This window comes from Salvelinus sp. IW2-2015, unplaced genomic scaffold (assembly GCF_002910315.2).
Source record: "Salvelinus sp. IW2-2015 unplaced genomic scaffold, ASM291031v2 Un_scaffold4173, whole genome shotgun sequence".
Classification (NCBI taxonomy): domain Eukaryota; kingdom Metazoa; phylum Chordata; class Actinopteri; order Salmoniformes; family Salmonidae; genus Salvelinus; species Salvelinus sp. IW2-2015.
In genome coordinates this window covers 49,559-67,302 of record NW_019945444.1, presented here as the reverse complement: position 1 = coordinate 67,302, position 17,744 = coordinate 49,559, and the positions used below count along the sequence as shown (strand labels likewise).

The window sequence follows — 17,744 nt, the reverse complement described above, 5'->3', positions numbered from 1 at the left end:
GACAAACAAGCCCATACACATTACTGTACTGTAGTAGACTAACAAGCCCATACACATACTGTACTGTAGTAGACAACAAGCCCATACACATATTGACTGTAGTAGACAAACAAGCCACTACACATACTGTACTGTAGTAGACAACAAGCCCATACACATATGTACTGTAGTAGACAAACAAGCCCATACACATACTTGTACGTGTTAGACAAACAAGCCCATACACATACTGTACTGTAGTAGACAAACAAGCCCATACACATACTGACTGTAGTAGACTAACAACCGATTGAGCGAGCCATGACGGGGTGTGACTTATTTAGACACTAAAGAAAAAAAAAAACAGAAGAAGAGCGGAGGAAAAAAAGCTACAGAAGAAAAGTGGGAGAGGGAAGAGACAGAGAAAACCAAAAAAGGAGGAAAGCCCGATACACCATACTGTACTGTAGGTAGGACAGAATCAAACAAGCCCATACACATACTGTACTGTAGTAGACAAACAAGCCCATACACATACTGTACTGTAGTAGACTAACAAGCCCATACACATACTGTATACAGAGCATCAAACACTACGTCCCMCACACTGTACACCCTGTTCTGTTACYGTACACATGCATTACAATATATTTCACCTCTCACCCTTTCTCTCTCTCTCCCACATATTTGCCAACTGTTTAAATAGGCTGTATTTTCTTTCCCTGTCATCTGCTTGTACTGTATATAAACATGTTTAAATGGATTGCAGCACTTTATGTTTGTTATTTATGTCTGTGTGTTGTTATAAATCCTGCAACAGAACCATTTACCTTGGGTATCAATAAAATTAATTAATTTTCATTTGAAATTACCCTCTCTCACTCTCTCCCTCCAGTTGGAGAACCACTACAGTCCCAACTGTTCGTTCTGGAATTACTCTGAGCGGTCGATGACAGGCCAGTGGTCGTCTCAGGGCTGTAGACTGCTGGACACCAACAGCACACACACCACCTGCTCCTGTTCCCACCTCACCAACTTTGCTGTGCTCATGGCCCACCACCAGCCTGATGTAGGTCCAGTGGATATTACACACACACACACACACACACACACACACACACACACACACACACAGGCACACACCAAGTTTATTATAGTAAATGAAAACCCGAAAATCATCAGCCGTCTCAATGTTGTTTTAGAGAATTTGGCAGTACGTCCTACGGGCCTCACAACCGCAGACCACGTGTTATCACGCCAGCCCAGGATCTCCACATCCGGCTATACTGAAACTGTTATCTTTGACTCCAAAACTAACTACAATAATAAAAACCATCAAGAATTATGTTCAGTTTTACTAATTTTTTGGGGGGGAAATAGAAGGGGGTTTTCAAGCTTTTTTATAGGGTTTTCAAGCTTCGGAACCTGGCGAGTCACGTTGAGATTGACTTTATAATTTAAAGGTAGACTCAGTGAGATGACGTTGCCATGAGCAGCACCACATATATTGGGGGCGTTTGAGTGGTAAGGCTAAATATACAGTGCCTTGCAAAAGTATTCATCCCCCTTGGCGTTTTTCCTGTTTTGTTGTATTACAACCTGTAATTTAAATTGATTTTTATTTGGATTTCATTTGATGGACATACACAAACAAGTCCAAATTGGTGAAATTAAATGAAAAATATAACTTTTTTCAAAAAAATCCTAAAAATTCAAAACGTGGTGCGTGTATATGTACTCACTCCCTTTGCTATGAGCCCTAATAAGATCTGGTGCAACCAATTACCTTCAGAAGTCACATCATTAGTTAAATAAAGTCCACCTGTGTGCAATCTAAGTGTCACATGATCTAAGAATATATACACCTGTTCTGAAAGGCCCCAGTGTCTGCAACTCCAGTAAGCAAGGGGCACCACCAAGCAAGCGGCACCATGAAGACTAAGGAGCTCTCCGAACAGGTCAGGGACAAAGTTGTGGAGAAGTACAGATCAGGGTTGGGTTATAAAAAAATATCAGAAACTTTGAACATCCCACAGAGCACCATTAAATCCGTTATTAAAAAATGGAAAGAATATGGCACCACAACAAACCTGCAAAGAGAGGGCCGCCCACCAAAACTCACGGACCAGTCAAGGAGGGCATTAATCAGAGAGGCAACAAATAACCTCGAATGAGCTGCAAAGCTCCACAGCGGAGATTGGAGTATCTGTCCATAGGACCACTTTAAGCCCTACACTCCACAGAGCTGGGCTTTATGGAAGAGTGGCCAGAAAAAAAGCCATTGCTTTTTGGTGTTCGCCAAAAGGCATGTGGGAGACTTCCCAAACATATGCAAGAAGGTACTCTGGTCAGATGAGACTAAAATTGAGATATTTGGCCATCCAGGAAAATGCTATGTCTGGCTCAAACCCAACACCTCTCATCACCCCGAGAACCCCATCCCCACAGTGAAGCATGGTGGTGGGAGCGTCATGCTGTGGCCATGTTTTTCATCGGCAGGGACTGGGAAACTGGTCAGAATTGAATGAATGATGGCTGGCGCTAAATACAGGGAAATTCTTGAGGGAAACCTGTTTCAGTCTTCCAGAGATTTGAGACTGGGACGGAGGTTCACCTTCCAGCAGGACAATGACTCTAAACATACTGCTAAAGCAACACTCGAGTGGTTTAAGGGGAAACATTTAAATGTCTTGGAATGGCCTAGTCAAAGCCCAGACCTCAATCCAATTGAGAATCTGTGGTATGACATAAATATTGCTGTACACCAGTGGAACCCTGGAGCAGTTTTGCTTTGAAGAATGGGCAAAAATCCCAGTGGCTAGATGTGCCAAGCTTATAGAGACATAACCCAAGCCACTTGCAGCTGTAATTGCTGCAAAAGGTGGCTCTACAAAGTATTGACTTTGGGGGAGTGAATAGTTATGCACTCTCAAGTTTTCAGTTTTTTTTCTTATTTCTTGTTTGTTTCACAAGAAAAAATATTTTGCATCTTCAAAGTGGTAGGCATGTTGTGTAAATCAAATGACACAAATCCCCCAAAAATCAATTTTAATTCCAGGTTGTAAGGCAATATACTTTCGCAAGCCACTGTAAGTGCGTGTACATTGGACTATCAACTGGTGAGAGAGCCTCAAATATCACATTATATATAAACTCAGCATAAAAAGAAATCCCTTTTTCAAGGACCCTGTCTTTCAAAGAAAATTTGTTGTTCAAAGAACCATAAACAACTAATGAACATGCACATGTGGAACGGTCGTTAAGACACTAACAGCTTACAGACGGTAGGCAATTAGGGTTACAGTTATGAAAACGTAGGACACTAGAGGCCTTTCTACTGACTCTGAAAAATACCAAAAGAAAGATGCCGTGAACGTGCCTTAGTCATGCTCCAAGAAGGCATGAGGATTACAGATGTGGCCAGGGAAATAAATTGAAATGTCCGTACTGTGAGACGCCTAAGACAGCGCTACAGGGGGACAGGACGGACAGCTGATCGTCCTCACAGTGGCAGACCACGTGTAACAACACCTGCACAGGATTGGTACATCCAAACATCACATCTGCGGGACAGGTACAGGATGGCAACAACAACTGCCCTAGTTACACCAGGAACACACAATCCCTCCATCAGTGCTCAGACTGTCCGCAATAGGCTGAGAGAGGCTGGACTGAGGGCTTGTAGGCCTGTTGTAAGGCAGGTCCTCACCAGACATCACCGGCAACAACGTCGCCTATGGGCACAAACCCACTGTCGCTGGACCAGAAAGGACTGGCAGAAAGTGCTCTTCACTGACGAGTCGCAGTTTTGTCTCACCAGGGGCGATGTTCGGAATCGCGTTTATCATCGAAGGAATGAGCATTACCGAGGCTGTACTCTGGGGGGGCGGGACCGATTTGAGGTGGAGGGTCCGTCGTGGTCTGGGGCGGTGTGTCACAGCATCATCGGACTGAGCTTGTTGTCATTGCAGGCAATCTCAACGCTGTGCGTTACAGGGAAGACTGACATTCCTGTTTTGCAGGAATCACGCACAGAACGAGCAGTATGGCTGGTGGCATTGTCATGCTGGAGGTCATGTCATGATGAGCCTGCAGGAAGGGTACTACATGAGGGAGGAGGATGTGTTCTGCCATGGCCAGCGAAGAGCCCGGATCTCAATCCATTGAGCAAGTCTGGGACCTGTTGGATCGGCGGGTGAGGGCTAGGGACATTCCCCCCAGAAATGTCCGGGAACTTGCAGGTGCCTTGGTGGAAGAGTGGGGTAACATCTCACAGCAAGAACTGGCAAATCTTGTGCAGTCCATGAGGAGAAGATGCACTGCAGTACTTATTGCAGCTGGTGGCCACACCAGATGCTGACTGTTACTTTTGATTTTGACCCCCCTTTGTTCAGGGACACATTATTCCATTTCTGTTAGTCACATGTCTGTGGAACTTGTTCAGTTTATGTCTCAGTTTTTGAATCTTGTTATGTTCATACAAATATTTACACATCTTAAGTTTGATGAAAATAAACGCAGTTGACAGTGAGAGGACGTTTATTTTTTTTTGCTGAATTTACATATACAGTATGTGAATCACGGCACAGTGTGTTCCTGTTTCAGTCATGTCTTTGGTCACTTCCCGTGGGTCAAACAAAAACACAATAATGATTGGTTGACAATAGAGCCTCCTACAATGCAGGCAATGGCTACAGGATGAAGTTGATGAAGAGCAAATGTAGAAACTTGAAGTTGACTGGAGTCAAAACTTCATGATCTTTGACCACATGGTTTTTGTAAAGTTCATAGGCACAAGTCAGACAGTTTTTATCCCCATAATGCAACACACTTTGGAAGGCTGTGACCAAAAATGGTCAACAACTTGACAAAAGTGATCAAACGTGCCCTGTTTTGCGATAACTCTTGGACTCTTGACAACATGATAACATGTTATTACACCTTGCTGAATCAAGCAAGTTGTTGTAGCAAACGACGAATAGAATGGGCTTGGAACYGCTCACCCTGGCAATTTGACTGGTAAACTCATGGGTACACTCACAATAGCTGCCTGGTATTGTGACGCAATCATTTCCATGGTAATGTAGAATGTTCAATCAAATTATGTTAATTGATGTGGCTAATACAATGGAATATATGTTTATGTATTCTCATTAGAACTGAATCAACAAATCACAGCACATATAATTAGGAATTTGAATACTAGAATGGACATGAACCTTCTTATGATGGGATAAAGATCAGCCATTTTGGTTAGGGAGTTGTTCAACCAGTGCTGTGATAAGATATTGTGTAAAATAATGCATTTTAAGAATTTATCTGCACTGTATGTTTGTTAGCTAGCTAGCCATCCAATTGTAGAGGAATTATTCCATTCATTTTTCAAAGTAACTGCCAGTATGCCAACATTCTATTCAAACAATGCAGTCAATCCACATCCATAAACTTGCTGAAATCAGTTGCTGATGGAACATTGAGGGTTTATTAAATAGCCCCTCTAGTAATTTAACAGGATCTCTATGACACAGCACATATTGATGGCCGTCACTAGATAACACACCCACAGTCATAATTATGACTAAACTCCACCCATTCCTACAATATCCCCACCCATTTCTACAATTTCTCAAAACAGGAAGTAAAAGCASGAAGTAAAAACAAGAAATTCMTAGACATAGCTATGCATGCAAGGACTGACCATGCATGATATCCAAATGATAGTTTTAACCATGTTTTTTATGCTATACATTGTTTGTTTACATTTACTTTGTTTACATTTACTTTGTTTACAAACAGAATAAACAAGCTTATCTTTGAAGTCCTGATGGGGTACGACAGTTGGACTAAGCTCATTTATAAGTAATATTCTTCAAGAATCAATGGGTGCATGTCATTAATTTACAAGGCAAAAAATGTAGCAACTGCTGATTGCCCCTTTAAACTAAATAAAAACTAGTCAAGTGAATGTGAAACTAACTGAAACTAAACTGAATTTTAAACAATATTCTTCAAACTAATAGATATAAAAACTAATATAAAAACACTAAACTATAATAACCTTGGCACACACACACACTCACATACATGCACACACACGTACACACAAACACACACATGCATGTAAACACACACACACACTTACTCAAACTACTCTCTCTTTCTCCTTCCATCTCTCTCTCTTTATTTCTCCCTCCCACGCACTCACACTTACAAATTCATGTCCTGCAACTCTGACTGACATTCACTTGAATGTGAATGTCATGTATTTTTTCAGGATGTCTCGTCTCCTTGTCTCTACATTTTAGCTGAATGTGAATACATTTCCAAATATAAACTCTCACTCTCACCCTCCTTGTCTTTCTCATTGTCTCCCATCATTCCTACCTCCCATCCCTTTCCTCCCTATATCTGTCTCCCCTCACCTCTCCTCTTCCTCTTCTCCCCCATCTCTCTCCCCCACCCTATTTCTCCCTCTCCATCCCCACCATCCCTCTCTCCACAGTACCCTGGGAGGATGCACGAGTTGATCCTGTTTGTTATCACCTGGGTGGGCATAGTGATCAGCCTGGTGTGCCTGGCTATCTGCATCTCTACCTTTTGCTTCCTGAGGGGCCTGCAGACCGACCGCAACACCATCCACAAGAACCTCTGCATCAACCTCTTCATCGCAGAGCTCCTCTTCCTTATCGGCATCGACAAGACCCAGTACCACGTRAGTAGGGGAGGGGAGAGGGAGAGAGGGACATGTAGCCTGGTTCCAGATCTGTTTGTGCTGTCTTGTTAAGTCATAAAGACATTGTCATGTGGCATGTGAAATAACTGATCTGGAGCCAGGCTAGGGGACAAGTGCCTCGTACATGGAACACCTAATACAGGACAGAGAGACGTCTGTCTCGTACATGGAACACCTAATACAGGACAGAGAGACGTCTGTCTCGCACTTGGAACACCTAATACAGGACAGAGAGACGTCTGTCTCGCACGTGGAACACCATCAGACAGACTAAAGGGGAAGTGCTTTTCATTATGGACCATGAGAATGAAAAGGCCCTCCATTATAGGGCTTGAATGACCCTATGCTGACCTTTTCTGAATCTTACTCACCTTCCTTTGCTATTTTCCCTTTCTCTTTCACTCCTTTTCACCCCTCTGTTTTTTAAATCTCTATTTTTATTTTATTTTACTCTCCTTCTCATTCTTTCTCTCTCTCACTCCCTGACCTCCCTCTGTCTCCCTCTGTCTCCTTCTCTCTCTGTCTCTCAGATTGCCTGTCCGATCTTTGCTGGGCTGCTTCACTTCTTCTTCCTGGCTGCATTCTCCTGGATGTGYCTGGAGGGGGTGCAGCTCTATCTGTTGCTGGTGGAGGTGTTTGAGAGCGAGTACTCCCGCAAGAAGTACTACTACYTGTGTGGCTACTGCTTCCCAGCTCTGGTGGTGGGCATCTCGGCAGCCATAGACTACCGGAGCTATGGGACCAAGAAAGCGTACGTGTGAAGCAGTCCCTTTTCACCTGTAGATTGAGAGACAGKATTATGCTAGTTTAGAGTGCCTAGACTATTCCCCTAACAGGGAATGTAATATGGAGTGTAGTGTGAAGAGGATTGTTCTCTTCGTTGCCTTCCCCCCATGGACAAGGGTTTTGAACAGAGTTAGCCGAAGCCTGCTGATTAGCTTCTATAAGATATCCTCCGAGACGGGATGAGTGTGTGTGTGATTTGTGTGTGTGATGTGTGTGTGTGTGCATGGGTGCATGTGTGCGAGTGTGACTGTGATATTTGAATCTTTTCCTTTGTCCCATGTCTAGGTGCTGGTTGCGGGTGGATAACTACTTCATCTGGAGCTTCATTGGCCCTGTTTCTTTTGTTATTATGGTACAGTCATTCATTATGATGCTATTATGACCAACTGTATTACATTCTTTTTCATTCAGGCTACTTACTTATTTACTTAATCCTCTTAGTTCCTGGAGGAACATAGGGCCTGTACTAAAGGCTAACTTCACAAATATTACAACAATTTAAGACCAGAGTGTGTTCTAGGATTCCACTGAATGTGTTGTAAAGGGGTGTAACCTTTGACCTTTCCCCCCCTAGCTGAACCTGGTGTTCCTCATGATCACCGTGCACAAGATGACCCGCAACTCCTCTGCCCTAAAACCTGACTCCAGTCGCCTCGACAACATCAAGTGAGTCCCTCTCAGCAGAGGTTAGGGGTCAGTGAAGCMTCCCAGGTCATGTGATTAGGGCATTTCCTGTATCAGTGAGACATGGGTTGGAAATCTGAAAAAAGGAAGGAAAAGCAGAATAATGTTTRTCATATTGTCCAGACTGGTTACATAGTAAATGTAAATCCAGGACACTTAAATTAGTATATATGTTACGTTTGGTATGGTTACATAAGACAGAAGGTTACTTAAGGCAAAAACAAAAGTAGGGTGGTTGGTCGGGGTTGATGGGTGGACAAATAACATAAATGTCTAGCAACCCAAAGGTTGAGTGTTTGAATCTCATCATGGACAACTTTAGCTAATTAGCAACTTTACAACTAGTTACTACTTTTTAGCTACATTGCAACTACTTAGCATGTTAGCTAACCCTTCCCCTAACCTTAACCTTAACCATTTTAGCTAACCCTAACCTTAACCCTTTAACCTAACTCCTATCCTTAACCATAAATCCTTAACCTTAAATCCTAACCTCAAGAGCTAGCCACCTAGCTAACGTTAGCAACAACAAATWGGAATTCATAACATAYAYGTTTTGAAATGATGGAGATCCACAAATGAAAACATACCATACGAGACGTAACATATCATACTACATTTAGTTTCTCAGATTTACGTACAGTATAATACGAAATGCTCTGAGACCACGTTGTATTGTCATAACAATGAGTCATTTTCAAAGCAGATATTCCAGATAGTAGGTTCAAAGCCGGTACAGTTGAGATACATGCATCTTAAGKCAAAACAGCCATGCTGGGTAGCGGGTTGGCTGGGGTCTGTGTGAGTGGTTTCATTGTGAGGCTAAGCTAACATTAGCATGCCCTCTSCTCCCCAGGTCATGGGCTATTGGGGCCATCGCCCTGCTCTTCCTGCTTGGTCTGACCTGGTCCTTCGGCCTCCTCTTCATCAACGAGAACACGGTCATCATGGCCTACCTCTTCACCACCTTCAACGCCTTCCAGGGCATGTTCATCTTCATCTTCCACTGCGCCCTGCAGAAAAAGGTAACTCAAACACTCACATATCTAAAAGTGACCTTTTCTATTGAGTAAACTAAGCATAACATTTAAATAGACATGATGGAATATAATTACAATCTGCAGCCTGATTTATGTTGTTACTTTCCCTTAATAATTCCTGTGAGAAGGAGGTGATTATTTAACCAAATTTTAATTAAACAGGGTAATTATGCACGGTACATCACTAGGTGCACTATTCAGAGCTCTGTCTATTTGAAATGTTAATTTGCTCAAAGCATGTATGTCTTTGCRTGATGAAAATCTTGCCCTAAAAGGTCTGAGTCCGTATGTTCAGAATGAAAAATCCATAAATGTATAATTCTTGTGTAATTTATATGTCTAGGCTACATTGAGGTTTTTCTTTMGCTGTTTTAGGCTATCTGGCATTAGCCTTAGGGCCTAACTGTACATGCACCAGTAGCCTACATGCCAATCGGAAAATTATTTTGGGAACGGGTAGAAAAAGTTAACTTTGACCCACGGAGGCAAAAATAACAATGTCAGAGATTAATTCAAGAGAAAAGCTTTGAAATGGAGAGTTGAAAATAAAGAGAAGGGAGGGACAGAAAAGTACTGATTGTGAAAGATTTGAAGTGGTAAAAGAGGATGGTAGCAGTGCTGCTATGTTATGTGTGATGATTGTGAGCCACTATACAAATTCAACAGTCACAAGATGGCGACTTCAGACAGGCCTATGGCACGAGAAGGGAACTGTAGCCTAGTGTTCAGATGGGTTAAATGGAAACGGAAATACGGACACTATAACCTTTCACATAGTCTTAATATTAACTCCTGCAGAATTAAGCATTTCTTGTAGTAAAATGATACACCAAATGTAGGCTACATTTTGATTCTGGAACAAGAGTGGAGAAATATGATTTCTTTCAGCATCTTGAGAGAATGCGAATGTGCAGTTAGATACTGTCTGTAAAGGTGCTCTCTTTATCAACATCATAAAAGCTGATAGTATTTCAACCACATAAAATATGCATCCAAGCCGAACTGAAATCTTAACAGAAACATGTTGGGTCGTTTTCACAGCTTTACAACCGGTCAAACTGATGTCATTTGGAAATGTACTTTATTTTATTTGTTATTCCATTTTCTCCCCGGTCCCTAAACATCTTTCCTCCACGAAAGAAGCAGAGATGACAGAGAAAACTTTAGYCTACCGATATTAACTAGATTGAAGGATTCATTCTATCAATTTATGATCTTATTCTGGTGAGCAATGGTTTATTTAGTCTTCTAAGGCAACATATAATGACAGAAGAGWAGCTGCATGTATCTAATTATAGACAAGATGACTAACTAATAGCCTACCAAAATGTCGGGAATTATAAGCAGAAACATATCTAAATCAAACAACAACAAAAAGTCTTGCACCCTCTGTCAAAAAATTGTTCCGCCGTCTCTGACTGTAGCCTACAGCACATTTTCTATGTTAGCAGGTTAGGGTCCGGTGCAGATTTTCACTTAATCACATATAGTTTTGCGGTTGAGGATGGGTTATTAGCAATTATGGGCAGGTGCAGGTGAATAAACAGCAGACCCGCGCACCACTAGTGTGTGTGTATGCGAGTCTACTGCTTACATGCGTGTGTCTAAGCCATGTTTGCCCTCTCTATCCATGCAGGTCCATAAGGAGTACAGTAAGTGTCTGCGTCATCTCGTCTGCTGCAGCCGTACCTCCACCACCAGCTCCCACGGCTCCCTGAAGAACTCTGCCCTGCGTGCCAACAACCGCTACTACACTGGCAACCAGGCCCGCCACGCTGCCGCACACAGACAAGTCAGTGAACGGACATACACACACGCACAGACACAACCGCACACACACACAAACACATACACACCACACACCACACACACACGTGCACGCATGCATACACGCACAGACTCTAAAGGACTACATGGGTGCACACACAGGCACAATGCCATACACAAACCCACAGATTACGGGTACACGCACCAATCTACAGAGTGTAGGCCTGTCCCATACCTAATTCTCTTTGACAAAACTCCAAACACACACACACAATACACTCTCAGTCTACAGTTGACATACCGGCTATCACACGCTTCAAAAATCTAATCAGAAACCTTCATCTCTATTTGGATCTACCACGTCTCAATCTGATGTTGTTTATCTGCGTGTATTAACTTGTTTATGTTAGTATGCCTGCTGCGTGAGCTTATTTACTTCATGTATCTCTGGTAGCATGTATGCGTTTGCTTAGTAGTTTTAGACAGATCCATGCAAGCTTGGCAATGTTCCAGCCTCACATAGTTACAATATCATATCATATCATGTTTATTCCTTTCTGTCTATCTATCTGTCTGTCTGTCTTGTTAATTCCTGTCTGTCTATCTGTCTGTCTGTCTGTCTTGTTTTGTTTCACTGTGTGCTTCTCTTCTCCGGCGTTCCAGAGTCGGATCCGCAGGATGTGGAACGACACGGTTCGGAAGCAGACGGAGTCTTCCTTCATGGCGGGAGACATCAACAGTACTCCTTCACTCAACCGTGGTGAGACTCCCCACCCCCTTAACCCCTCTCTAACCCCCCTGCTGTCCCCCTCTCCAATCACGCACACCTCTATGGCAGGCTCATCAGAACTGACAGACAGACAGGCAGAACGAAGTAGGAGCACCACTGAGTCTACTGTCAGAGACAGAGAGCGAGGAAGAGGAGCCAGTGTACATTGACACGAGCAATAGCCTGAGCAGCCGGTGGCATACCGTCGCCGTGGCAGCCATCGTCATGGGGATCAGAATTATCTGGGAGGGAGGGAGGGAAGAGTTGATGATGACAAAGAGGTAGTCGCTAAATCAACCGTCACTCTTTATGTTCATTTCATCCATTTTGTTTTTAATGAACTGATTAGCGTACGAGCTGGCTGGGGGTAATTAGTCTTATTGAAGAGAGTGACAGGAACAAGTGAGGGAGGGGGTGCGAGGAGAGGAGGAGAGAGTAAGAAGAGAGGAGGGGAGGGGAAGGAGATTCGCTTTCCTGGAACTGACATCACGGAGGAAAAATTATACACTGAGTATACCAAACATTAGAAACACCTTCCTAATATCCACTCTACAAGGTGTAGAAAGCATTCCACAGGGATGCTGTCCCATGTTGACTCCAATGCTTCCCACCGTTGTGTCAAGTTGGCTGGATGTTCATTGGGTGGTGGACCATTCTTGATAAACACGGCAAACTGTTGAGCGTGAAAAACCCAGCAGCGTTGCAGTTCTTGACACAATCCGGTGCGCCTGGCACATGCTACCGTACCCCATACACAATCCATGTCTCAAGGCTTAAAAATCCTTCTTTAACCTGTCTCCACTCCTTCATCTACACTGATTGAAGTGGATTTAACAAGTGACATCAATAAGCTTTCACCTGGATTCACCTGTTCAGTCTGTCATGGAAAGAGCAGGTGTTCTTAATGTTTTGTTTACTCAGTTTATAGGGAAAGAGGAAGGAGGAATTGAGGGATAGAGGAAGCTGGGATAAAGAGAGGAGGAGGGATAGGTGAAGGACGGATAGAGGAGGGATAGAGCTAGAGGGAGAAACGCTAAACAAAGGCGCTGCCAAGTGCGAAGTCCTTTCTTTTCCCGAGCATTTGAGAAAAGTTTGTCGTTGTTGGCAGAAAGCGAAAGATGGCCGCTCCATTCGAGAGACAGAGAGAAAGAACGAGAGAGCGAGAAATAAAGAGAAGGAGAGACGCTATCATGGAGCAATAATTAAATGGGACGAATCTCGACGAGAGCCGCTGTCTTCGTTGTTATCGCTGGCATCTCTTATCTCTTTGATTTCCCCACTTAACTTCTTTATCAACTTGTTTCTCTTCAGACAATAGTGATTTCTGGTATCCAGGAGACAAAAGGCGTGATGAGGCTTCCTCCTCTCTGAATGAAGCTCCCCAGCTTCCCAGTGCCTGCCCTACTTTCTCTCTCCAACACTTAAAAGTTGTTGTTTTTAAATTGTCGACAGGATATTCTTCCGAGGTGTTTCTGGAAAGCTAATCCTGAGTAATTTGGTGTGGAGAGAGACAGGGACGAGATAGAGAGAGAGAGAGAGAGAGAGAGAGAGAGAGAGAGAGAGAGAGAGAGAGAGAGAGAGAGAGAGAGAGAATGAGAATGAGAGAGGGTAAAAAGAGTGACTGTGCGCGTGAGGTGGAGAGCAAGAGAAAGAATTGGAGAGTGAGTGAATGAGTTGATGGGGAACGAACTAACAAAGAAATGAAAAAAATGTGAGTGTTTTAGTGTGAAATTCTCTCTGTGAATTTCTGTCTTTCTCATTGTCTCTGTGATGAATGGTTTGGTTGAGACCTGAAGGTTGCACTTCGCCTTAGACCACTCTCCGTCATGCTGTCCTATTTTTAATCTCATGGCATTTCTATTCGACCGCCTGGGGCTGAAGCATACATGGGCATTACAGAACATTCTCAATGTTCCATTTCTTTGAATTATATTTGTCTAAAGGTGGCATTCGCATTTCACTGTGAATGAACTGTGTTTCAATGACTGCACTCTCTGACTACGTAATGATATGCATTAGTATTCCCCCTTCGACTACGTTGTAAGATACAGAACAATATTCCAAATGGCAACGCTGCCTGCAAACAGCACCTTTCCGCTGGAAATGTATTTTACTCAAAGGTTACAATAGCAAGGTAAAAACATTCAGGGGTGTACTGTAAAAGGCATTACCCTGTAGAACATTACTGTGATATACATATCCCTATCGATTTGAATTATGAATTTAACATATTTTTGAATAACCTGTCAATGGCCTGTATTACTATATATAATGTTATTATTGTATTATGTATAATATTCATTATGTATTATATTTTGAGGCATTGTTATCACATTTATACAGTGCCTCTAATTATATTGTCTGTTATATTTTTGTATTATCATATCAAATGTTGTTATTATACCAAAACAACCTAAAAAATATTTTTTATGGTAAAGTAGATGTTTGTGGTAAAATATATGTTTATGGTAAAGTAATGTCTATGGTAAAGTAGATAGATTGTATGGTAAATCGATGTTTATGGTAAAATTGATGTTTATGGTAAAGTAGATGTTTATAGTAAAGTAAATGTTTATGGTAAAGTAGATGTTTATGGTAAAATAGATGTTTAGGTAAATGTGTTATGGTAAAGTAGATGTTTATGGTAAAATGATGTTTATAGTAAAGTAATGTTTATGGTAAAGTAGTGTTTATGGTAAATCATGTTTATGGTAAAATTGATGTTTATGGTAAAGTAGATGTTTATAGTAAAGTAAATGTTTATGGTAAAGTAGATGTTTATGGTAAAATAGATTGTTTATGGTAAAGTAGATGTTTATGGTAAATGATGTTTATGGTAAAGTAGATGTTTATGGTAAAGTAGATGTTTATGGTAAAGTAGATGTTTATGGTAAAGTAGATGTTTTGGTAAATAGATGTTTATGGTAAAGTAGATGTTTATTAGGTATAAGTAGATGTTTATGGTAAAGTAGATGTTTTGGTAAAGTAGATGTTTATGTAAAGTAGATGTTTATGGTAAAGTAGATGTTTATGGTAAAGTAGATGTTTATGTAAAGTAGATGTTTATGTAAAGATAGATGTTTATGGTAAAGTAGATGTTTAGGTAAGTAGATGTTTATGGTAAAGTAGATGTTTATGGTAATAATGATGTTTATGTAAATTGTAGATGTTTATGGTAAAGTAGATGTTTATTGGTAAATGAATGTGTATGTAAGTAGATGTTTATGGTTAAGTAGCTGTTATGGTAAGTAGTGTTTATGGTAAAGTAGATGTTTATGGTAAAATCGATGTTTTATAGTAAAGTAGATGTTTATGGTAAATAGATTTTTATGGTAAATAGATGTTTATGGTAGTAGTGTTATGGTAGTAGATGTTTATGGTAAAATGATGTTATAGTAAAGTAGATGTTTATGGTAAGTAGATGTTTATGGTAAAGTAGAGTTTTATGGTAAAGTAGATGTTTATGGTAAAGTAGATGTTTATGGTAAATAGATGTTTATGGTAAGTAAATGTTTATGGTAAAGTAGATGTTTATGTAAAGTAATGTTTATGGTAAGTAGATGTTTATGGTAAAGTAGATGTTTATGTAAGTAGATGTTTATGGTAAAGTAAGATGTTTATGGTAAAGTAGATGTTTATGGTAAATAGATGTTTATGGTAAGTAGATGTTTTATGGTAAAGTAGATGGTTATATGGTAAAGTAGATGTTTATGTAAAGTAGATGTTTATGTAAAGGTAGATGTTTATGGTAAAGTAGATGTTTATGGTAAGTAGAAGATGTTATTGGTAAAGTAGATGTTTATGGTAAAGTAGATGTTTTATGGTAGAAGTAGATGTTTATGGTAAAGTAGATGTATGGTAAAGTAGATGTTTATGGTAAAGATAGATGTTTATGGTAAAGTAGATGTTTATGGTAAAGTAGATGTTTTGTAAAGTAGATGTTATGGTAAAGTAGATGTTTTGTTTTTATGATGTTATGTCTCTTTCTCTATAGCCACCATGGGAACCACCTCCTGACCAACCAGTGTTACAGACCCGTACCGGCACCTCTCCCTACAACACCCTACTGGTGAGAGCTTCACTCCCCTTCTCCTGGGGTCCTTCAACTCCACCGGTAAGTAAACCTTAGTATGTGTGTGTGTGTGTGTTGTGTGGTGTGTGTGTGTGTGTGTGTGTGTGTGTGTGTGTGTGTGTGTGTGTGTGTGTGTGTGTGTGGTGTGTGGTGTGTGTGTGTGTGTGTGTGTGTGTGTGTGTGTGTGTGTGTGTGTGTGGTCGTCCGTATTGCGTGGCTTTCTGCATATTATGCAAATATATTTTCTTGTTTTTTTGCATCTAAATATTTTTCTGTCTGTTAGTCTTTTTATGCCTCATTGTGTGGAGGATGGAAAAAGTGTGTGTGTGTTTCACTGGCGGTGAGTGTATGTATCTGTCAGACGGATTCAGCAGTAGAGAGAGAGAGAGCCTAGCCATCTGGCCAGGTCTCTAATCCTGCCTTGTTGATATGAAGAAGCAGAAATTGATTWGAAGTAAAGCTTCATCTGTGACTGAAGGAGAAATCTTGGGGACAGCTTCCCTTCTCAGACTCTCCCCAGAGTAAATGTGTCACATAATGCTGTGATAATTCACTGAGAACAGMAGAAGACAGCGGTGGCTAGAGTGATTGGGACAGTGGACTCCATTCAGATTCATGTATCTGATTTGTTCGGGTTTATGGAGCATTTTGATTTTAGGATTTAAATACTATAAATACACTGAGTGTACAAAACATTAAGAACACCTGCTCTTTCCATGACATAGACTGACCAGGTGAAAGCTATGATCCCTTATTGATGTCACCTGTTAAATCCACTTCAATCAGTGTAGATGAAGGGGTGGAGACAGGTTAAAGAAGGATTTTTAAGCCTTGAGACAATTGAGACATGGATTATGTATGTGTGCCRTTCAGAGGGTGAATGGGCAAGACAAATGATTTAASTGCCTTTGAAYGGGGTATGGTAGTAGGTGCCAGGCGCATCGGTTTGGAACTCAATATTAGGAATGTGTCCTTAATGTTTTGTACACTCAGTGTATATACTGTTGAAGTCGGAAGCATGATGCTGCCAACCCCCGCTGTGCTTCACAATGGTGCGGCATCGGCTCGTTCTGTGAGCTCTGCAAGCTTTCCCCTTTTCCTCCAAAACAAACTCGATGGTTCATTACTGGCCAAAACATGTATATTTTTTGTCAGTGCATCAGACCATCAGGACAGTTCTCAAAAACAGTCCAGATCTTGTCCCCATGTGCAGTTTGCCAACCGGTGGCTTGCTTCGTGTTTGGGGGTTGCGGTTTTTGAGCAGTGGCTTTTCCTTGGCTGGCGGCCTTTCAGGTGATTGTCGATATGAGACTTTTTACGTGTGATATAGATACTTTTGTACCTGTTTCCTCAGCCTCTTCACAAGGTCCTTTGCTGTTGTTCTGGGGATTGCGTACATGGTGTTGTATACTTCCGTACTATTGTTTGTACAGCCGATGAACGTGGTACCTTCAGCATTTGGAAATTGCCTCCCAAGGATGAACCAGACTTGTTGTGAGTCTACAATTCTTTTCTGAGGTCTTGGTGATTCTCTTTTGATTTTTCCATGATGTCAAGCAAAGAGCACTGAGTTTGAAGGTAGGCCTTGAAATACATCCCAGGTACCACTCTCCAATTGACTCTCAACGAATGTATGTCAATTAGCCTACCAGAAGCTTCTAAAGCCATGACATATTTCTGGATATTTCCAAGCTGGTTTAAAGCACACTTCTAATTAGTGTTGGTAAAATGTCTTGACCCACTGGAATTGGATCACGAGTGAATTATTAAGTAAAATCGTCTACGTAAACAATTGTGGAAATACGTTGTGTCATGCACATTTTCCAAACTTATAGTTTGTTAACAAGACAATTTGTGGAGGTTCGAAAAAATGCTCTTTTATGACTCCAACCTGAAGTTGCTATGCTAAAAAGC

The 17,744-nt window shown here is 41.4% G+C and overlaps 1 pseudogene; it reads left to right on the top strand.

The window, feature by feature from the left end:
* Positions 1-17,744, top strand: part of LOC112076975 (adhesion G protein-coupled receptor L1-like) — a 46,077-nt pseudogene that overhangs the window by 20,985 nt on the left and 7,348 nt on the right.